The 23,345-nt window shown below is 50.2% G+C and overlaps 1 protein-coding gene across 3 annotated transcripts in view; it reads right to left on the minus strand.

The window, feature by feature from the left end:
• Positions 1-23,345, minus strand: part of RPTOR (regulatory associated protein of MTOR complex 1) — a 280,347-nt gene that overhangs the window by 241,094 nt on the left and 15,908 nt on the right. The window lies entirely within an intron of this gene.

Genomic DNA, 23,345 nt, shown 5'->3' on the forward strand with positions numbered 1-23,345 from the left:
CATTCCGTCTTCGGTAACGGCTAGTTCTCTCTGCTGCAGGAGCTGCGCCCACGGCCCTCAGACAAGCACCCCCACCCCAGACAGAGCCCTGCGGGGTTGTGCGCCAGGCTGGGGCCCCGTGGCTGGAGGGCACAGTTTTGCCCAAATGCAAACCTTCACCGACAGCCTTATGTTGCAAGAACAGCAGCACAGAAAGGAGTCTGCCTCTGACGGTTGGAAATGCCCGTATCAGACTGAGAAGCCAGAGTCACCACCTACATTCAAAGACCTGGAAGACCGCTTCATACCATTTTCACTCCTTTAAGGCGGCAGCTCTCCATCTCTTTGGTCGCAGAAGCCTTCATACTCTTAAAAATTAGGGCAGGTCTCAAAGGCCTCTTGCCAGTTATAACAGCCAATATCTATCACGTGATAAACTAAAATCGAGAGGATTTCCCATTTTTATTAATTCAATTAAAATGAACAATTACAAACCTGTCACATATTCATATAAATCATACATTTTAGTTTTTACAAACCCGCTGTCTTCCCAAACGAAAAAACTTTAGTGAGAAGAACAACGGCATTTTCCATTTTCACAAATCGCTTTGCTGCCTGACTTCACTGCACAGCGGCAGGATTCTCCCTTTGCTTTTGTATTCAGTCGCTGCACCCAAAGAAAATCCAGTCTCATCTGCAGCTGGAGCTACACGTCCATACGTAGTCTTATCAAGTAAGTGTCAATTTTTTTTTTTGTCTTTTTAGGGCCACACCTGAGGCATATGGAGGTTCCTGGTCTAGGGGTCAAATCAGAGCTGCTGCTGCTCCCTACACCAGACCCACAGCAACACCAGATCCGGTCCCCATCTGCGACCTCCACCACAGCTCACAGCAACGCCGGACCCTTCACCCACTGAGCGAGGCCAGGGACCGAACCCGCAACCTCACGGTTCCTAGTCGGATTCGTTCACCACCGCGCCACGACGGGCACTCCAAGTGTCAATATTTTTGACACTTCATCAAACCTCAGCAAGTGGTAGTTTCTCGAAGGTCCTTTGCCATGTGGACTCTGAAACTGCTTCCAGACCCTTCTCCTACTCTGTTTCATAAAATCCCAGAGTTCCATCTCGTGTCCTAAGTCGCTCTTTGACGCACACGTAATTTTGTGACACAGGCGCTGGTCCTCTAAAAGCCCTGGGTCACCACGGGGAGCAGATCTTCCAGGGGCTGACGGACTTTGTTCTCCAGCATCAAACGATCACACTCGGCCCTGTCGCCACTGACCTCACGAGAAAAGCATGAGCCACTGGGAAGCTTCAAGTTCCCCGGTGGCAGATACACGTTTCTCAACATTCTAATTTTCAGTCAAAAGTTCAAATTTTATCATTGGCAACAAATATCAATTGTTTTCCTTGACACGACAGCTCATTTTTCATTTTTGACAAAAACCTTGCAATTGTTCTTTCAAGGAAGAACAGTATTACATGGAGGGGAAAAGAGAAAAACAAAGCCAATTCGGCTCACACCTGGACGGCACAAGGGCTTTCCCTGGGAAAAGCATCAGATCTCGGTACGGAGCAGATGTGCTTTAGGCATCCGGTGCCTGCGTTCCAAGGGGTCAAGGTTTAACGCCTCTTCCCGCTTGATCCTAATTGAAAGTGGCATCAGCTCTCACTGCGAGTGCGAGACTAGGAAGAGCTCCACGACCAGGCCGGGGGGAGCTGCTGCCTGGCCCACACGCCGCAGCTTCACGGCTGCTCCCGCACCCGTGCACCTGTCAGCACAGGGAAGAGCCCAACAGCAGCTCAGTAAATGGCCTCACAGACCCTCTGGAAGGGTCATGGAGGCCCCCCAAGAGTCTGCAACACACTCCGAGAGGTGTAGGGCTGTGTTCGCAGCAATGCGGAAACGGCCTGCACGAAACTGTATTTGTCTACTGTGAGACGTGCAGGAACACTTAGAGTAGGAGCTCCTCGCGGGCTCTTGGCCCCCTTCTCTTAGGACCCTTGTCGTGGAGGTGGGTGAAGAGGCACGGAGCTGCTGGTGACGAAGGTCTCCTGGGCAGAGATGGCAACCGACGGTCTAGCCGATGAAGGTTCTTTCTACAAACAATTTGCTCAGCTGTGTGGTACTGTCCTGCTCCCTCTCCCACAGCACACATCGGGAATCCGCCCTCTCCTCGCCCTCTCAGGCCACCATCCCCGGGGGAGCCATCAGCCCCTCGCCTGCAGACCAGAGCAGGCTAAGTCTCTACCACCTTCCAGCCCTGCCCTACAACCCATCTCCAGTCTCTTAAAGAGAAGTCAGATGACACCATTCCCCACTAAAACTCAACGAGGGAGCCCTAACATATACAAAATAAAGTCAAACCACTGACCAGGGCCCACAAGCCCCAGCACGAGAGTCCAAGCCAACTGCTCGTCTCCACAGCAGCTACTTCGAGTGCAATCTCCTTTCTATTCCTCCCCTGGGCCACACTCACTCCAGCCTCAGGGCCTCTGAATAGGAAGTAAATGGACAGATCACAGCTCAGGCGACAGAACAAAGCTGCACTGGTGAGGGGAAGGCATAGCCATAAACACAAACAGAAGCTGAGACTAAATGAATAAACACCAATCACAAGAACTTCGGAGGAAAGCAGATAAACCCAGAGAAAGTAAAAGGGAAGAACTAAAGATAATAAGTTCATAAAATAAAAAATATGTATACACAAGAGAAATCGGCCAAAGACACGAACTAAAAAAGACGAAGCTCCAATGCAGTGTCTCCCAGCCTCCTTTTCATCACTGCCCCCTGTGGAGCCTTTTGAGCTGCTGTTTTCCTGCTGGCCCTCCCCGTGAAATTCGAATACTGCAGCAGTACTGCATATCTGTGCAATGAACGTCCATCTGTGCTTTATGCCTAAAGAGTTAAGAGTTGCCTCTGTCCCTCCACCAAGAGCCAACTTCCCCCTTGCGGCAGTCCTGCCCCTGCCTCCGTGGAGAACACGTGCTCTAGTGAGACTAATCAAGAAAAAAAAGGAAAAGAAGTGGCACAAATAACGATGATCAAGAATAGAAGAACAAGCTCTACACTGAAAAAATAAGAGGATGCTTTGAATAATGCTATGCCACTAAATTTTCTTTTTGTCTTTTTAGGGCTGCACTCGCAGCATATGGAAGTACCCAGGCTGGGAGCTGAATTGGAGCTGCAGCTGCTGGCCTGCCTCACAGCCACAGCCACGGCCACAGCATCACAGGATCTAAGCCATGTCTGCGACCTGCACCACAGCTCACAGCAACGCCAGATCCTTAACGCACTGAGCGAGCCCAGAGATCGAACCCAAGTCCTCATGGATACTAGTCAGGTTCGCTAACCGCTGAGCCACGACAGGAACTCTGCCACTAAATTTCTTTACTTACTAAATAAAAAGTCAAACTCCCAGAAAAACAAAACTCTCCAAAACTGACTCATAAAGGCATAGAAAATAGGAAAATTCTTATAACTATTTAAAAAACACATCATAAAAAGAACACGTTCCGCAGAGATACCTCTAGATCCAGATGAGTAAGGGGAAAGTTCTACAAATCTCACCGAAAGCCAAGAATAAACAAAGAGAGAACATTCCCCAAACTCTTATTTTTAGGCTAGCTGTTGGTATGAAAACCCAAAAGACAAAAAGCACAAGGGGAAAAAAAGAACACAGATTTAAAAAATCTTAAGCAAACCAAACCCAACAACACATAAAAAGTATGATACCCAAGGAGGGTGCTATCTGAGACATGAGACAGGTTTGACTAGTAAAAACACTGTGTGTGTATATGTGTGTGTGTGGGGGGGTGTAATGGGTGGGTGAATGTGTGCACACACACACACGTGTGTACATGCACACGTCAACTTCACCACATGAACAAATTAAAGGGAGAAAAGCATATGATCATCTCAATAAATGTAGAACAAATATTTAATAAAACTTAATAGTCACTCAATATTAAAAAACCTTTGTAACAGGAAAAGGGAGATTCCTTAATCTGATCAAGATTGTCTACCAAAAAGTTATATCACAAATCATATTTAATAGTGCAAGACTGAAAGTTCTCCCTCTAAGATAAGGAGCAAGCTAAGGATGCCCCTGCTTCTCTCAACACCAGTCCTAGTCAGCGGAGCCCAGTTAAAAACAGCAAAGGAAAAGCACATACAAAGATGAAAACAGAAAAATTCACACCCTTAGTTGCAGACTATGATTGTGTTTGTAGAAATCCTATGGACCATGTGGATAAATACGCAAATTAATAAAAAGGGTGTTCAGCAAGGCTGCTGGATACTAGATCAGTATTAAAAAATCAGGCGTTCCCATCATGGCGCACTGGTTAACGAATCCGACTAGGAACCATGAGGTTGCAGGTTGAATCCCTGGCCTCGCTCAGTGGGTTAACGATCCCCAAGATATGGCAAAAAAAAAAGACAAAAAAAAAAAGAATGTTAACAGCGAGTCCGAGGAACAGGAGCAAAAAGCGACAGAGACGGTGAGAAACAAAACACGCAGCAGAGGAAACATCAGCCGTCTGAGCAAGACCTTAAAGCCTGCAGCATCCAGACGGACGCTCAGCCCTGCAGCCAGCTTGCAGCTGTCTCCGGGGTGACCTATGTGAAAGGGACAGAAGTCACCTGGGGCCGGACCTCAGGAGCCGGAACCTCGGCCCCGAAGCCTGGCGGGGAGGAGAGAGCGGCAAAGCACAGCCACAGCAAGGACGCCAGGGACAGAGGGACCCTTCGGGAGACGGAGGAGGACCCCGCGGCACTAGGCCTGCCCCAACCATTCCACTGGGCTCCCTCTTAATTCCTCGGTTCCTACTTTCTCCAAACGGCACTCAGGTCAGGGCCTGGTGCCGGCCGTGTAGAAAGCAGAATGAAAACGGACGTCCCCACCTGGGCAGGGAGCTCTCCCCAAGATCACCTGGGGTCGCCAGACCTGACAGCCAACACAAGGGAGCACAGCCGGGGCGGGCAGAAGGCCTGCAACCAGTTCCCCGAGTCTCAATCCAGCACGTCCACGACAACCCAAGTACAAATGTTTGTCTCTCAGGCGCAATTTCAGAGAAAAATAGGCCCGTATAAAATCAGCATCTGCAGGAAGGATCAGGACGGGTTGAAGGAGAAGTTAACGTATGGCTTCCCTCTTGAACCAGACAATTAAATGTGTGCCAGGAACGGAGGATTGATGCCCCGGCGGGCCCTCGGCACCCCGCCTCTCGGCCCTCCATCTGCCCGGCTGCTCGGCACCTCCTGACAAACTGCAAGCAGCATCATGATGCATCTGCGAAGGTGCCGCACAGCGGCGGCGGGAACAGGGCACGCAGGAGGCTTCGGAGCAGGTGTACGGCTCCTCCTGAAGGGTTGGGGGAGACGGCAAGATGCCGGACTGTAAAAGGGAGCAGGTACAGAAGGGGTATTTTTCATCAATACCACTACTGCTAAACCTCTAGTTACTCTAGAAACTGTTGAGCAGGCATCCAAATATTTAAAAACCCAACCCAAGTGTAACAGTTTCTAGATGAAGCAAACCTACAGGTTCCTCTGCACAATCGAGCATTAAAAAAAGTGTTATTTCTAAACCATAGCAACTAGCCCCAGGTAAAACGCACTTTGAGAGCGGCCCTGGCCTCCAGCCACCCAGCTCTCCAGGGCACACACCTGGGTGTCAGCAGCCCCGCAGCCCCCGAGCTGTGTGGCCTTCGGACACAGCAGCCCCGGGTGCTTCAGAGGCCGGGGACCGAGAGAAGGACATTACAAAACCAAGAACATTCCTACACAGTTTGGTTTTAATTCCATTTTCCATCGACCCCCGCCCCCAGTTTTTTATAACTATTCACCTAGAAGCATACTCCCTCTTTTGGAAAAGCATTAAAGAAGCTGAGGGAAAGGACAAAAAATCCAGGTGACCAGCTCCTGCTCCTTTACGCTTTATGAACTGATATAAATAAGATGAGGCTCATTTTAAACGTCTGGACTCTGGTACCATCTTGTGAGTAAATGCCCCGTGCACCTGAGATCATTTATTTTAATAAAGTTTCATGACTCACCAGCTACCAAAGACCTGATTTAATTCAAAGCTCCAAAGACAATTCCCACTTTTTCATGATAAAAAATTTTCTAAATAATGGATCAAGGCAGCATCATTCTGACGGCAACCGCATTGCGTGCAGGCCGAGAAGGGAGGCCGTGGATTCTGCAGCCAGCCAGTCCTCGGAAAAGGGGGAGTACAGGGAATGGAGGGGGGACCTTGAGAAAAAATGGAACCGTGGAAAAGGACTCTGTCACCTCACGGGGACACGGTGAAGATGCCCCTCCTAGTAGACACCGCGCTCCGGGCGGAGGCTCGCGGGTCCCGCCGCGCTCTAGGTGGGCGGGTCAACTCCACTGTGCTTCTTCCCACTAGAATTCCACTCACCCTGAAAGGCGGCTTTCTGTGAGTCACCCTATAAAGTTTAAATGCTTATATTTTTACATATTTCTTTTTAAGTTCCCAAGAGTTTCGACCTTAAAAGCTCAAAGAAAAATCCAGCACTCCACAACCCTCCTCTGAACCCCCAGGTGAGTAGTTTTACTGGAGCTCTCAGTAAAATTCCAACCAACAAAAAATCAACTTCATTAAAAGTGCAATTCAGGACACTAACTTATCCCCTCTACCCCTGGGAAGGAACGCCGCCCGCATTCAGAAGGAAAACAGCTGCAGACAGAGACGCACAGGTCGGCCTGCTCCACCTCCCCGGGCGCAATCCACAGGCCTCAGGCAGCCTGCCCGCCGGCCCCATCGGCCACAAGAACCTAGCTCTCCCCAGAAAGGCCCCCACGACGGCTAACTTCATGTTTACGTGGCTGCGGGCAAACGTTACTCCCAGATACGACCAGCATGCAAAGTGGCGGCCTCTGGGAAGCTGGCTGCCCCTCTAACGCAGGCCTCATCCAGTCGGGGGAAGGCCTGGCAGGAACAAAAGGGCGACCTCCCTCGAGTAAGGGACTCTGCAGCAGCCTCGGGGCCTGACCTGCACATCAGCTCGGCCCTGGGTCCCCAGGTGTTGGCCTGACCAGCTCCCCAGCATGTGGGCCTCCACACACATACCCTGTTGGTTCTGTTTCTCGGGAGACTTGGCCTCGCACGCCCCGAGCAGGTCAGGGCCACGTCGCGGAGGTGTGACGAGTCGACAAGAGCACATCGCCCCCTGATCACGGCAAGGCTAGGGGACGCGGGGCAGTGAGCGACATCCTCGGAGCCAAGACACAGCCCCGCTGGCCTCTCCCTTCGGAATGGACACTGGCAAAGGTACAATTCTTACAGGATACGGCCCGAAAAAGCAAAATTAAATGTTCTTGTGTTACCCGTGACCCTAACAAGCTGAGCAACATCTGCCGGGGAAGGTCGTGAGATTACAACGGTGAGACCCTGGCTTGTGTTACGCAGCATCTGCCTCTCCTCCAAGGAACTCAGGCCCGTTGCAGACAGGACCTAAGCAATCCTCCCTTGGCTACTAGAACTCGGCCAGGTCACTTCTCTTCTTCTACAGACGAAGACCTGCAAGGAGAGAGAAAGCCCCCTAGACGGGGCCAAAAGAAGCACGGGTCCCACCCCTCCACGCGAAAGACCCCTCCCGAGGTCCCAAGTGTGACGGGCCTCAGAAAGGCAGTGGACGAGCACAGCCCAGGAGTATGTCTCTCTTGATAGATGCTCTTACACGCACTGAAAGCATGAGGGAAGCTAAAACTTGGATCAATGGCCTAACAGAAAGGCCACAGCTCTGCAACGCCCTGTCTGCCCCTCGGTCCTCATCCCAAGCCGTGTGCCTGCCAGGGGGGCCGTCAGCGGTGGGGATTCGCACCTCCCAGCGCAGCTCTTCAAGGAGGGACACGGAGCTGCACTCGCGGGGCCCAGCAGCACTGCCTCTCTGGATGCTCCCACTCATCGTGGGAGACAGGGACCAGTACCCGCTTTTATGGGCACACGACGTCCCCAGTGACTGAAGATTCAATATGCTGAGGCCGCCACGCCAGGAGCCAGCGAGCTGTCCTCCAAGTTCGGGCCCACCTGGTAGCCCTTGTCCTCGACAGGAAGCGTCCTCCTAGCAGCACAGAAACCCTAACGGGCCGGGAGATGGCCGTCCAGGTTCCCTGGGTCCCGTCCAACAGGAGCAAGATGACAAGGCTGGCTGTCCCGGCGAGGGGCACTTCTGCTGGGCTGCCGCCACAGGCCAAGTCCACGTCCTCTCAAATGCCCAGCGGCGGCCCTTCTGGGGTTGGAAGGGAGCCGGCCAGGTCCCTCTTGGCCCTCCCTCCCCCGTTCCACATCCCCGATTTTTCCAAAGCACCCAAAGGGCCCTCTGCTTTCAAGCCTCTCAGGATCTCCGTCACTTCCCTGGGCCCTCCTGCGCCAGGCTCTCCAAAGAGAACATTCAGAACTTAAGGAAGCTACTCCACGTGTGGTCTCAGAGGCCCGGACTGCAGGCAGACACGTGGTTTTTTTACATCCCTAGGCTTTGCATATGAGTTGCTCACCACTGAACTGTATTTATGCAACTGTATTTATGCAATGGGAAGGAAAAAGAGGAAGAGAAAAGTGCTGGGGTGGGGTTGGGAGGAAGGCAGGAGGGAGGGAAGAGGAGAGAGGGCAGGAAGGAGCCCCAGGCAGGCCTTGCAGGGCATCCCGGTGCCCTTTCACCCCATGCCACCAGCACGTCACCCTCCAAGATCACGTTCAATCCTGGTCCCGTCAACTCCATTACGACCTGCCCTTCCCAATTCGGTATCACTGGCAAACTCGGTGAGCGCGCCTTCCGAGTCTGTGCCCGAGGCACTGACAAGAACACAGGACACCCGAGCAGAAGCCACGCGCCCTGCGGGCCTCGCTCTAGGCTGCCAGAGTTATGAGACCTCTGGGTACAGCCGTGCAGAGAACCCAGTGCCCGGCAGCTCACCCAGCTCACATCTCACTCACAAATGGGCAAAGGCCACAAACAATTAGTAAGAGAAGTAACACAACTGACCCATGTATAAAAACATCCAGCTCTACGCATGCCTGCAAAGCATACTGAAAACGAGGAAATTATCAGGTATCTACCTTGGTGCAAATATATTTGCAATGGCAACGCCAAAAGTTGGAAAGAAGCTCTCCCAGACCCGACGAGCAGGCACGTAAGCAGTAAGAAGTCCTATTTCCAGCAAGCCCTTTGTTTCCCGTGTCCTGGTGCTCTGACGTCTGGGGCCAGGAGTGACAGCCCTCCTGGGGCTGGCCCACTCCTGGAGACAGTAAACAGCTCACCTTTCACTTACAAACCAGCCACACACCCCCAGAGCCCGCACCCCCAACTACATCTTACAGGGGCTGTCACACCCCCAGCCACTGTCCCCTACCCTGACCAGCCCAGGGCCAGGAGCCTGACAACTCAGGACAGCCCCTACACCCCAGCGCCTGCTGAAGCTGTTCAAAGCCGCCCACCCTAAGCCTGCCTGCCCTCGTCCTGCCCCTTCCTTAAGCAGAAACCCACCCAGTAAAGGAGCCTGCCCGCACCCCCGCCTGTCTCGGGACCTCTGCTTCCCCACGTGGCACAGCAAGTCCTCTTCTCTGGGGAACTGGGAGTAATAAACCCGGTCCAACGGCAGTCGTTTTCTGATCTGCTGGCATCGGTGTAACACACTGTATTTTAAAACACCTTCCTGAACAATTTTGCAAAACATGTTCAATATCCCGTCATACATTCATATCCGGGTATTTATGACTTCTAGAAACTTACACTAAGAAAATACCTGCAGAGTTCCCACTGTGCTGCAACAGGATCCAGTGGCCTCTTGGGAGTACTGGGACGTGGGTTCAATCCCTGGCCAGGCACACTGGGTTCAGGATCTGGCATTACCACAGCTGCAGATTAGGTCACAACTGCGGCTCAGATCTGATCCCTGGCCCAGGAGTGGCCAAAAACAGAAAAAAAAAAAAGGGGGGGCGGGGGGAGAAAGAAAGAAAATACCCAGAGATCTAGACAAAAATTTATATATAAAGATTCTCATCACAGCATTATTCATAATACTGAAAAATAAGTGGCTTAAATGTTTAATAGTAGAAAAGTATTTTAAAATTATAGGTGCATCCCAGTTACTTCAATATTCAATAGCTTTAGTTTACTATGAAACCAGTAACAATCATCTTTTTAAAGAACATGTAAATGACAAGAGGAAATATGCACAATTTGACGCCATGTGAAAAAGGCAGGATATAAAACTATACCTAGAATATGACCTCAATTTTTGTATAAAAAGGGAGGAAAGGAGTTCCCGTCGTGGCGCAGTGGTTAACGAATCCGACTAGGAACCATGAGGTTGCGGTTCGATCCCTGGCCTTGCTCAGTGGGTTAAGGATCCGGCGTTGCCGTGAGCTGTGGTGTAGGTTGCAGACGCGGCTCGGATCCCGCGTTGCTGTGGCTCTGGCGTAGGCCGGTGGCTACAGCTCCGATTCGACCCCTAGCCTGGGAACCTCCATATGCCGCGGGAGCGGCCCAAGAAGTGGCAAAAAGACCCCAGAAAAAGGGGGGGGAGGGGAAAAATGTATGTGATTCCAAAGAAATTCTCCCGGAAAAGGAAATAAAATCAAGAAACATTGGAGTTCCCATCGTGGCTCAGCAGAAACGAATCTGCCTAGTCCATGGGTTAAGGATCCGGCACTGCCGTGAGCTGTGGTATGGGTCGCAGATGTGGCTCAGATCCCGCATGGCTGTGGCTGTGGTGTAGGCCAGCAGCTGCAGCTCTGATTCGACCCCTAGCCTGGGACCCTCCATATGCCGTTTGTGCAGCCCTAAAAAGACAGAAGGGAAAAAAAAACAGAAGAGTAAAACACTAGCCAGACAGGAAAGCAGAGCCCTGCAGGCGCCCACCCGCCGGGGGACCGGCTCTCCTCTCCGCCTGCGCTCCGCTGCTCCAGGGCTCACCTTCCTCATGTGGACGCGGGCAGCCACCTCACTGCGTCGCTGCGAGGGCCCAACCAGGCCATGTGCGCAAAGCACGGAAATGGAGCCTGGCATCTGGCGTGGAGTCAGTTTACAGAAACGTTGGCTCTTCTCAACCAGAAAGAGAGCCACCAATAAATGTGCCGTTTCCATCAACACTTGGACAAGCTTTCTCGCCCCAACCTTAAGGACAAAACCTGAGACTTGAGACCAGTGCTGTGACTACGCTGGACCCCAGGGGGCTGAGAGGCAGAAGGGGTTTCCAGATGGCACAATACCGTGGCTGTGCCCGCACTGCATTTTCATCTATTACTCGACAGAAGGATCAGCATGTACCCTTATCCGATTCTTCAATGGCATAGCTGGAGAGGATTTTAAGTAAGGGCGATCAAAGAATCAGAATCCAAAAAAGATCTGACCAAGCAACCAAATGTAATGAGGAAAAACTTAACATTAAAGCCTAGGTTCCGCACCCGCAGAAGCCAACAGTAGGGAGGGCCTGGGAAGTGTGAGATGATGCCTAAGGAACTTTCTGGAAGAAAGCAGACTGTGAGGCAACAGCAGGAGGCGAAAGGAGGCAGGCAGGGTGGACTCAGGAGTCCCTTTAAAAGGTCAACACCCAGGACGAGGGCAGGTCGGCCACCTCCTCGCCTCTCGCCCGCCAGCCAACGCGTAGAGGGTGCGCCTCCGTCCTGGTCGCTGTACTTACCACCGGCGCTGCGCTTGCTGTAATTGCGAATAACCCCGCCGCAGAGCGCACCCCTCTCGCTCCCTCTGAGACAGGACAGAGGCAGCGTCAGAGCCCATTTGTTTCTCACTCACTCATGCTGAATTTCCAGTGCCATTAATGGTAGGTCAAAGTCTTTTTTTCCAACTAGGAAAAGTTATTTTCACCTCTCGACTAATCTTTCTGAGCACTAGATACAGTAAAATCAACAATGTAAACACACTGCCTATTAAAGAACAATACATTTATTTACTTTAGTGATCGAATGAAGAGCTTTGGGTACTAATTATACTGACATACAAAATGTCCTTTGATTGAAAAAATACCTCGAATCGGACCAGTAAAAAACTGAAATGAATCAGAGGCATGCATAAGGGAAGGGAGGCTGACCAAGCCCCACCTCCCCCGAGACAGCTGGGGGCACTTCCAGAAGCCCGCTGCCCCGCGCTCACGCAGACACGCGTGCTCAGGCACACAGCCAGAGCACAACTGAAGTGACACTGCATATCCCGCTAGTCTTTCTCCACTTTTCACCATACCGCTCGGCTCAGGTGCACTGTCCCCCACTCTGAAACAAACCAACTTCCCAGCTATCTTACAAGGCTGGCATCAAGCCCATTTCACAGACGAGAAACTGAGGCTCAGGCCGGGCCGCCTGCTGCCTAGTGGATGCAAGGTGTGAAGCTGATCCTCACCGCAGGCTGATGACTTCACACCACGCCACACCCCTAACGCCGGAATTCCTAGAGTAAAACCCATGGGAAAAAATGAACAGTAACAAGTCCAAACTCTTCTGGGTCAACATCAAGTTCACTTTTCATTTCATTCAGCCCACAGGCCAAGCACTAAACGGCTCCAGCATCCATACACCCAGTGGCACACTGCCAGGTGACTATTTCAAAAAGCAGTATTGCATGGCAACCCAAGCTGGCTATTATTTCATGCATAAAATATTTTTTCACCCAAAAATCTAAGTTATGAATACTCTTTCACTGCAAACTCTGACAGGGGCACCCTGTTATAAATCTAGGGGCTCCAGCTAAGTAGGCACCCCACCTCTGAAAAAAAAAATGAAAGAAAAATGTACTAATGAGAAGAGTCTGGGAAAGAGAGAAGCTAATTCAGGTGGGAACAGCACAGAGAGGCGGAGGCACGACCTGGGAGCTGTGGTCTCCTTTGTACCCGCCCTCCAAGTGCCCTCCCCGGCTCTGACTTTCAGAAGCCACACTAATGAAATCATTCTCAGCATGGGGGAAGGGAGGAACACGGGGTGACACCTGATAGCCAAGAACAGGAGGTTCCCTTGCGGCCCGGTGAGTTAAGGATCCAGTGCTGCCTTAGCTGTGGCACAGGCCGCAACTGCCACAACGTTCGAACCCTGCCCAGGAACTTACACGTACTGCAGGTGCAGGCAAAAAATAAATTAAAAAATTTAAAAAATTTTAAATGAAAAAATAAAGCATGGAGGAGTTCCTGTCATGGCTCCGTGGTGAACGAATCCGACTAGGAACCATGAGGTTGCGGGTTCAATCCCTGGCCTTGCTCAGTGGGTTAAGGATGCGGCGTTGCCGTGAGCTGTGGTGTAGGCCAGCGGCTACAGCTCCAATTCAACCCCTAGCCTGGGAACTTCCATACGCCATGGGTGCAGCCCTAGAAAAGACAAAAAGACAAAAATAAATAAATAAATAAAGCATGGACTAACAAGGAGCCATCAAAAATTAGTGAAAATAATGTCTAGCAATCTGGGAAAACCATAAGGTAAGTACAAAAAATAAAATATGAAACTGAATAGTTATCATGATGCAACAATGTAATTCCAAATGCACCTGAAAAATAAAATATGAAACTGAATAGTTATTATGATGCAACAATGTAATTACGTATGAGCCTGAAAAATAAAACATGAAACTGAGGGAGTTCCCGCCATTGCGCAGTCGTTAACGAATCCGACTAGGAACCATGAGGTTGCGGGTTCAGTCCCTGGCCTTGCTCAGTGGGTTAACGACCCGGCGTTGCCGTGAGCTGTGGTGTAGGTTGCAGATGCAGCTCGGATCCCTCGTTGCTGTGGCTCTGGCGTAGGCCAGTGGCTACAGCTCCGATTAGACCCCTAGCCTGGGAACCTCCATATGCCCCGGGAGCGGCCCAAGAAATGGCAAAAGGACAAAAAAACAAACAACAAACAAATATATGAAACTGAATAGTTATCATGATGCAACATGTAATTATGTACGTGCCTGAAAAGGGACAGCAAAGGCAACCCACCTTCAAGTAGCTCTTAGTATTACTTCATCATTATGACTCATTTCTTCAATTTTTCAAATCATTTATCATATTGCTTATTCCACAAACTTTTAAAAAAGGTAAAGAGAATAAAACAGTAAACTATAAAACAAAAAGCAATTTACATTCCAAGGGACAAAAAGGTACAAAATGCTATGGAATTTAAAAGGCGGTGGAGACAAGGATTCGGGAGGAGGCGGGCATCTGAGACAGACCTGAAAGATGCTTCAGGGTTTCGAGGGTTGGGAAGCAGGCATACCACTTCCCATGATCAAATTTTTACGTGCTTTGCCGTTTCAAAGGGTGCGTATGTGTGTATCAATAGCCACGTAGCTGCAAACCCCACAGCCTGCTGTCACACAGGGATATCAATATGTGGGAACAAGCAGAAAGCCTGGAATAAAAACAGACTGCAACACAAAAGACGACTGCCATGTCACTTACGTGCAAGTTAATACACCATAAATTCTGAACTCACAGAGTTTATCAACCTCACTGTAATTCACTAGCTCAGTAAGCGCGGCCTCTTGTGTTTTAATTCAGTGGAAGCACTGTTGGATGCATTTTATTGTTGACGCCTCTGCAGCATTCTCTCCCTCCTGCTCTTCAAAATCCGGTGTTTGCTCAGCTATAGCCGTTCTTTTCTCCTCCTTACCAAGAAAGGCAAACAGCTATGGGCAAGTCACAAAAACCAAAGCTGAACACATCAAAGCAAAAACTCTAAGCCACAAAAAGAACAGAAATCATGTAATCCATAACAGCAATTACTACAACTATTTTCCCTATTAAAAAATTCAAGCTGGAGTTCCCATCGTGGCTCAGTGGTAACGAACCCGGCTAGTATCTGTGAGGACATCCCTGGCCTTGCTCAGTGGGTTAAAGGATCTGGCATTGCCATGAGCTGTGGTGTAGGTTGCAGAAGCAGCTTGGATCTGGCATTGCTGTGGCTGTGACACAAGCCAGGAGGTATAGCTCTGATTTGATCCCTAGCCTGATCATACCAATATGATCAACTTATTTCAAACCCTCCACTCTGTATCCTCCCAAATCAACTCAATTTCTCAAATTATTCTGTTAAAAATAAAATGCAAATATTTAGAATGAGATAGCTTACCTCTGATCCCCAGTGCCAGCCAGCAGCTCAGCATCAAGACCCACTGAGCAGTTCCCATTGTGGCTCAGCAGGTTAAGAACCCAACTAGTATCCATGAGGATGCCAGTTCGATCCTGGCCTCTCTCAGTGGGTTAAGGTACCAGCATTGGCGCAAGCTGCAGCGTGGGTCACGGATGCAGCTCAGATGCAACGTGGCTGTGGCTGTGGTGTAGGCCAGCAGCTGCAGCTCCAATTCAACCCCTAGCCTGGGAACTTCCATGTGCCATGGGTGTGGTCCCAAAAAGCCAAAAAAAAAAAAAAAAGGAGTTCCCGTCGTGGCGCAGTGGTTAACAAATCCGACTAGGAACCATGAGGTTGCGGGTTCGGTCCCTGCCCTTGCTCAGTGGGTCAAGGTTCCGGCATTGCCGTGAGCTGTGGTGTAGGTTGCAGACACGGCTCGGATCCTGCATTGCTGTGGCTCTGGCGTAGGCTGGCAGCTACAGCTCCGATTCGACCCCTAGCCGGGGAACCTCCATATGCCGCAGGAGCGGCCCAAGAAATAGCAAAAAGACAAAAAAAAAAGCTGAAGAGAACAGGAAAACTTTTTTTCTGTCTTTTGTCTTTTGAGGGCTGCAACTGGGTCATATGGAGGTTCCCAGGCTAGGGGTCTAATCAGAGCTATAGATGTCAGCCTACACCACAGCCACAGCAATGCAGGATCCGAGCTGCATCTGCAACCTACACCACAGCTCACAGCAACACCGGATCCTCAACCCACCCAGCGAGGCCAGGGATCAAACCTGCAACCTCATGGTTCCTGGTTGGATTTGTTAACCACTGAGCCACGATGGGAACTCCAGAACAGGAAAATTTTTTAAGTGATCTGGTCAGCAAAGTTCTAAAAAATTAAAAACAGAAAAAATAGTATTTAGAACTCAGTGGACTGAAGATCCCGCTGTGGCACAGTGGGACTGGTGGCATCTTGGGAGCGCTGGGGCGCAGGTCTGGTCCCCAGCCCAGAGCAGTGGGTTAAGGATCTGGGTTGTTGTGGCTGTGGCTTAGGTCGCAACTGCAGCTCGGATCTGATCCCTGGCCCAGGAACTCCATGTGCCACAGGGTGCCCAAAACAGAAAAAAAAAAAAAAAAAAAAGAACTCAGTGGACCGAGAGAATTAAGCAGAACACAGAATGTGAAAAATTCAGTGACTGACAAATAGCAACTTAAACATAGCTAAGAAGAGACAGAGAGAACTTGGGAAAAAAAAGAGAAATTGTCCACAATGAAGCAGAGAGGAACAAAGAGGAAGGAGATGCAGGAGAGAAACATGGAAAGAAAATAAATCCAGAGCCTCACAAACAGGGTGTGGGAGGAACTCGGGCAACTGCCTGGCAGCTTCCAGGGTACAAGAGAAGTGGAGGCGGCGGGATGAGGGCCTCAGAGCTGAGAGAAAGTGCCTGTTGAGGGCTCCACGGCCACGGGAAGTGCCCACCAGAACCAAGACACGGTACCGACGCTCTGAGATCCACGGAGAGGGCAGCAGCAGCAGAGCCTCGTGAGGGACACCCCAGAATCTTTCAAAGACCTCCCTGGTGGCTCAGCGGGTATCAAGAACCTGGCAGTGTCACTGCCGTGTCACTGCTGTGGCGTGGGTTCCATCCCTGGCCCAGGGACGTCCACACGCTGCGGGTGTGGGCAAGAACTACATACACAAAGCCTCTCGGTCCAAGTAACGGTGATGCCCCGTGGACGGTCTGAGGTCCGAGAGGGATGGAGGCCACCGAGTCACAAACGAGCATTCATCTCAGAACTCACACGACAAGAATAACAACTACTTGTGCCAAAAAGAAAGAAAGAAAGAGACAGAAATACACAACAACACTGACACATAAGAAACAAAAGGTTCGGCAGACTTTCCGAAGTCTGACGTTGTCCAGGAAAAACGAAGGTCCCGCTGACCTTCACACATCTTCTGAGTATTCCTACTGTCATTGCCAGGGAACGACTCCAAGAGAAAAACAGTATTCAAAAATAGTAAGGGGGAAGAAATTAAACAATGAATGTTTTCCATCCATAAAAAGGCACAGGGGAAAAAAAGAAGAGTACAGGCAGGACAAATAGAAAACACAAAATAAGATGGCATATTTAAGCCCAAGTAAATGTAAACAGACTACATCTTCCAATTAAAAGACAAAAATTGTCAGATGAGACTTTTTTTACCCCAACTACAAGCTGTTTACAAGAGACATATGAAAAACATAAGGTTGAAAAGAAAGGCTGACATATATAAAAGGCTAGAAAAATAAACAGTGCAAATACCAAGCAAGAGGAAACGGGAACAACTACATGAACGAAACATACTCTAAGGGAAAAGGCACTATGAGGGTAAAGCGAGTGGCATCATTAACAGCTCGGGCTCCGGTTCCCTGGGAAGACACGCAGCTGTGAATCTGCGGGGTCTGAGAACACAGCCTCAAAAGAGAAACGAAGCGCAGAGAGGACCATGAGGAGGACTGGACGCATCCAAAATCTCACACACTTCTCTCCGATGGTTGATTGATAGATGTCCAAAAAATTAGCAAAGAAGTAAACGATGTGACCTGCTGCTCACACGCGGCCCCAGGAGTCACAGACACACACCCCGGTCAAGCACACAGGGTGCATTTACCAGAACCAACCCCACTCGGGCCCGAACGGCAAAGCCCAACACACTTCAAAGGACCGAGACTGGAACGGGTGCGTACGAGCGCACACACGCACACGCAGAGTTGTGCAGGTCGCAAGAGCCACAGCACCAGGGGCACCGCTCACAGATGACAACGGTGTACACAGCTCCCTACAGATGCCCAGCGTAACTGCCGCTGCCTGCTGAAATCACACGCACGTTCTCTGGTCAAAATGCAATTAAGAAATCAAAATCCGGAGTTCCCGTCGTGGCACGGCGGACACAAATCCGACTGGGAACCACGAGGTTGCGGGTTCGATCCTGGGCCTCGCTCCGTGGGTTAAGGGTCCCGCATTGCCGTGAGCTGCGGAGTAGGATGCAGATGAGGCTCAGATCTGGTGTGGCTGTGGCTGTGGTCTAGGCCGGCAGCAGTAGCTCCGATTAGGCCCCTAGCCTGGGAACCTCCACATGCCGCGGATGTGGCCCTCAAAAGACAAAAGACAAAAATAAAGAAAGAGAAAGAAAAAGAAATCAAAATCCAACCATAGGAAAATCCCTCTATGTTAAAAAATTACAAAGCACGCTTTTAAGTAGCTCAGAATGAAGTCACAACGAACTTCAGAAAATCTGAACTGGACAATAACAGATACACGACATACTGAAACCTGAGCGCAGCTAGGCATTTAATCTACATACTCGAATTTACAATTTAAATATTTATAAAATGCCTGTATCAAAAAAGTCAAATGACTGGAAATGAGTAAGGTAAGTATCCATCTCAAGAATTCCCTCCAGGGAGTTCCCTAGTGGTCTAGTGGTTAGAATCTGGTGTTTTCACCGCTGCAGCCAAGGTTCAATCCCGGGTCTGGTAACTGAGATTCCCACATCTAGCTGCTGCACGCTGTGGTCAAAAACAAAAAACAAACAAAAAAAGAATTTCCTCCTCAAAAATAAGGTAAAGGTAATAAAATGAATCCAAGGAAAGAAGAAAAAAGGAAAGAAGATTTTAAAATGAATTAATGGGGAGTTCCTACTGTGGCTCAGTGGGATAAGAACCCGACATAGTATCTGTGGGGATGGGGTATCAATCCCAGACGTGGGCTCCATCCCTGGCCTTGCTCAGGGGGTTAAGGATCCAGCTTCCCACAAGCTGCGGCATAGGTCGCAAATGCAGCTCAGATCCCATGTTGCCCTGGCTGTGGCGTAGGCCTGCAGCTGCATCTCCGATTCAACTCTTAGCCCAGGAACCTCCATATGCTATGGGTGTGGCCACAAAAATAAATTAAATTAATGAAATATTCATGATATAGAGTACTAACAAAGCCAAGAGCTGGTTATTTGAATGACCAAAAAATAAACAACCCTCCGGCCAAAACTGAGAAAAAAAAGAGTGGACATACAAATACCCAATGTCAGAAATAGAAAGGAACATTATCACGGCTCCACAGACTTTGAAAAGATCACAGGAGAATATGCTGAGCAATTGTTTTGGGGCTGTGGGCTTTTTTTTTTTTTTTTTTTTGGCCACACCCACAGCGTGTGGAAGTTCCCAGGCCAGGGATCACCTCTGCACCACAGCAGCCACCCAGGCCACTGCAGTGACAACGCCAGATCCTTAACCCACTGCACCACAAGGGAACTCCACGTTGCACAACTTTATGCCCTAAATTTGAAACCTGGAAGAAATGGACAAAATCCCCTAAAAATACGATTCACTAAAACTGACTTAAAAAAATACACCTGGGAGTTCCCCTTGTGGCTCAACAGGTTAAGAACCTGACTAGTATCCACGAGGATACAGGTTCGATCCCTGGCCTTGATCAGTGGGTTAAGGGTCTGGTGTTGCCACAAGCTAAGGTGTAGGCTGCAGAGGCAGCTTGGATCTGGCGTTGCTATGGCTGTGGCTAGGCTGGCAGCTGCGACTCCAAGTAAACCCCTGGCCTGGGAACCTCCATATGCTGCAGGTGCAGCCCTAAAAAAAGAAAAACAAAACAGGTACAATTTTCCGTTAGAAGTGCATGCAGGGTGTGCTGCACAACAGGACGACTGTAATCAGCCCTCTGCTGAACGGGGCGTGTGCAGGCTGTTAGAGCGAACCTTAAGCATTCTCACCACAAGGAGAAGGGCTTCGATTTCTTTAAAGTTTCGTGTGTGTGAGATGACGGATGTTCACTAGCCTTCCTGTGGTAACGCCTGCATGTATGCAAGTCAAACCAGGCTACACACCTTAAGCTCACCCGGTGCTGTGCTGCATGCCAGTTATATCTCCATAAAACTGGAACAAAAACAAACAAATAATGAACACTGGGGGAAAAAAGAATACCACTTTAAGAGCCTAAATCACAGCCTTTAAAACCGCCTTGTGCAAAGGAAACTGCCAGCAGGTCCTGTCACGCATTCAGGGAACAGATTGTTCCCGTGCTGCGGGTCACTCTCCTTGGAGCGAGTCCCAGGGAAGCCCCCCAGGGCCACCGAGGAAGCGCCCGAGTGGGGCTGGCGTCCCACAGCAGCGCCCACGCAGCCAGTGAGGGAAGTGGGGAAGGCTGCGGCCAGAGCGGCCCGTCTGGGCCCTTGCGACCCTTCCAATCTGCGGGACGACGGCACCTCAAACAAGCCGTCGGGTGGCCTTGCAGTTAGAACGGTGTTAAACCAGGACGCAGCCAATCGGTGTGAGGGCGACCACGGGGTCAGAGCCCTGCAGCTGAGGGCAAGGGATGAGCTTCCCAGCAGGACCCACTACGACAGCCAGGGGTCTACACGGGAAGAAGCAGGAAGCCAGACCCTTCCACAGCCCACACTCCCCAAGTTAGTACAGAGCCCCTGGGGGGAGCCACACGGCCGAAGCCCTCCCGAGGGTGATATCCTTCTGCCTCCGGGGAAAGGGGAGGAGAGCCGTTCTTAACTATGACGGGAAAGAGCACGAAGATGAAAGAGAAAGAGTAACAAATCCGATGACGTTAAAACTGAGATGTCCAAAGACCCCACAAAGAAAGCGGAAAGACAAATTTCAAAGTGGAGAGGCGCTTATGGTAAATATCCAAAATACACACTAAATCAACTAGACGTCAACACAAGTTTTAACTGTGTAAGAAAAAGACAACTCAAATAAAAAGTGGGCACAAGACCGAACAGAATTAAAAGCAAAAACAAGAGAGGACACGACACAGCAGTCCTGCACCTGTGCCCTGGGCCTGCTCATGGGCACCAGATACAGAGGGAGCTCCTTTCAACCCCACTCGGGAGCAGGATGGGTGAGGAAGCCATGACATGCACCTGTAACGAGAGGTTATACTGAAGTGAAAATGAAGCGGTTACACGCAGACGCAACAACCAGGGTGAATCTTACAAACGCAACACTGAGAAAAGCAGCAAAAACCACTGTGTAAAAACCACAGTGCAGTGCATCATTCATCTAACCTTCAAAGTGGCAAAACAAGGGGAGTTTTCAGAGATGCCTGAATACGTAGGAAAACCATTAAGAAAAGCGAGGCATGGAGTTCCCGTTGTGGCTCAGAGGTTAACGAATGCGACTAGCATCCACGAGGACACAGGTTTGATCCCTGGCCTCGCTCAGTGGGTTAAGGATCCGGCGCTGCCATGAGCTGTGGTGTAGGTCACAGATGAGGCTCGGATCTGGTGCTGCTGTGGCTGTGGTGCAGGCCGGCGGCTACAGCTCCCATTCGACCCCTAGGCTGGGAACCTCCATGTGCCACAGCTGTGGCCCTAAAAGGCAAAAAAGAAAGAAAAGAAAAGAAAAGAAAGAAAGAAAGAAAAGCGAGGTACTGTCCCAAAACAGTAAGAAGAGAATTTGCCTCTTGGAAGGAGGAAGTAAGCGCAGCGAGGGGAGGGCACACCAAGGACATAGCAAGGACACGACCGGGCCTTCCTCGGTGCTGAAAGGGTCTTTCTGACCTGGATGGGGGTACACAGGTGTTCTTGTCATAAATATTGGCTCAACTGTCGATAGATGTTTTATACACTTTTTACCTCATAAATTTTTTAAAAAGAAAGAAAATCAAATACTACCAGACCTACTTAAATAAAACAGCTAAATAAAAAGAGCAATTAGGCAATTCCTTCCAGAGCTCTAATGATAATATTAACACCCAAACAGGACTTCTGTAAATTAACTAAATCCTTAAGAGAGCCGGTCAAACCCAGTTCTCTGAGACTGCGTGGCAGAGGGCCCAGTTTAGATCTGTGGCATCAAAGCAGGAAAGGGTTTCATTTTCAAATCCTCTTACATGTTCAGCAATTATTTCAGTTTCAACCTCTGACCTACCTGGCTTTATAAAGCCCAAATGAAATGCAAGCGCTGCTATGAGAGAGAGGAAGCCTCTAAATCTGGACTTGTAAATTACCTGTCCAGGGACCCTGCCGAGGCAGCCGTTCTGAAGGTTAATCGGTCCTAGCAATCCCATGCAACGGAAGCTGACATTTTAATGCCGCTGGCAGAAAAACACAATTCTGTGAAAGAACAACTACAACACACAGCAGCTTACGAATTGTAAAGAAGTATCAAGCTACTCCAGTTCACGAAAGGCCATCTAGCGCCCCATCATTAACCCTCCAACAGCTCCATCCTCCCAGGCCTCCGTGTCACACTGAGGGCGACCTCCCTCCAGGGAGGACGGAGCAGCCTGTAGCAGACCAGCCCTGACCATGCATGCTGGAGAGCGGAACCCAACACACAAGACGCTTTTTCAGACACTAGACCACACGCAGCACAGGAATGCGACGGAGCGAGGGGAGCCCCACCATCACCCAGCTCTCAGTGGGGAGCCGGAACCCAGCAGGGAAAGGAAGGGCCCTGAGCTGTGGAGACGGAGCAGAGTGTGAGAGGCTGGGGCAGCGGGAATGGGACCAAGGGCAGAGGAGAGAGCCCCTCCGGGGGGAGCTCCAGAAATCTAGGTGGGGCCCTCAGATGCCCGGCTGGACGAGGCTACAGGAGGCCAGGCAAAGAACAGCTTCTGGGCGAGCGTGGGAATAAAACAACTAGTCTCAACAGGTCAGAAGGAAGAGCCCTCACTGACCGCTCAGAACATCCCCCAGAAAGGCAGCGGCACCTTAGCACAGGGTCAACTAGACTCAGAGCCAAGGCTTCCCTCCCAGGGGTCAGCCACGGCCTCCTAACGGGCCTGATGCTAACTAGTTTAGGCTCTGTGCCCGCACAGTCCTGGTGAAACTAGTCGACAATGCTGCCACCGCAGCAGGAAGGCAACCAAGACTACTTCCAAAAGCCCTTACAAACAAGCAGCGGGCCACAGTGCTGACCTACACGGCTCTGACAAAGCTGGAAAACAGCCCTTGAAAGAATGAAGCTGATGCAGCAGGAAAGCAACTGCCTCCCAGAACAAAACGCAACACCGCTTAAATGAAGACGAGAACATCCAAATTATCAACACTGTAACACTGTGTCTGGCATCCGGTCCGCAAGTTCCAGATTAAAGCAAAGCAGGAAAGTGGGATCCGTAAGCAGAAAAATCATGACGAAATGACAACCAGGAGTGCGTGGTGACGGAAATAAGACAAGAGCTTTAAAATGGTGGCATAAAGCTGTTCAGGGGTTTAAAAGAAAACAGGAACATAAGAGAGAAACACGAAGTATAAAAAGACTCAGGTAGAATCTCTAGGGAA

Source organism: Phacochoerus africanus, chromosome 14 (assembly GCF_016906955.1).
Source record: "Phacochoerus africanus isolate WHEZ1 chromosome 14, ROS_Pafr_v1, whole genome shotgun sequence".
NCBI classification, from domain to species: domain Eukaryota; kingdom Metazoa; phylum Chordata; class Mammalia; order Artiodactyla; family Suidae; genus Phacochoerus; species Phacochoerus africanus.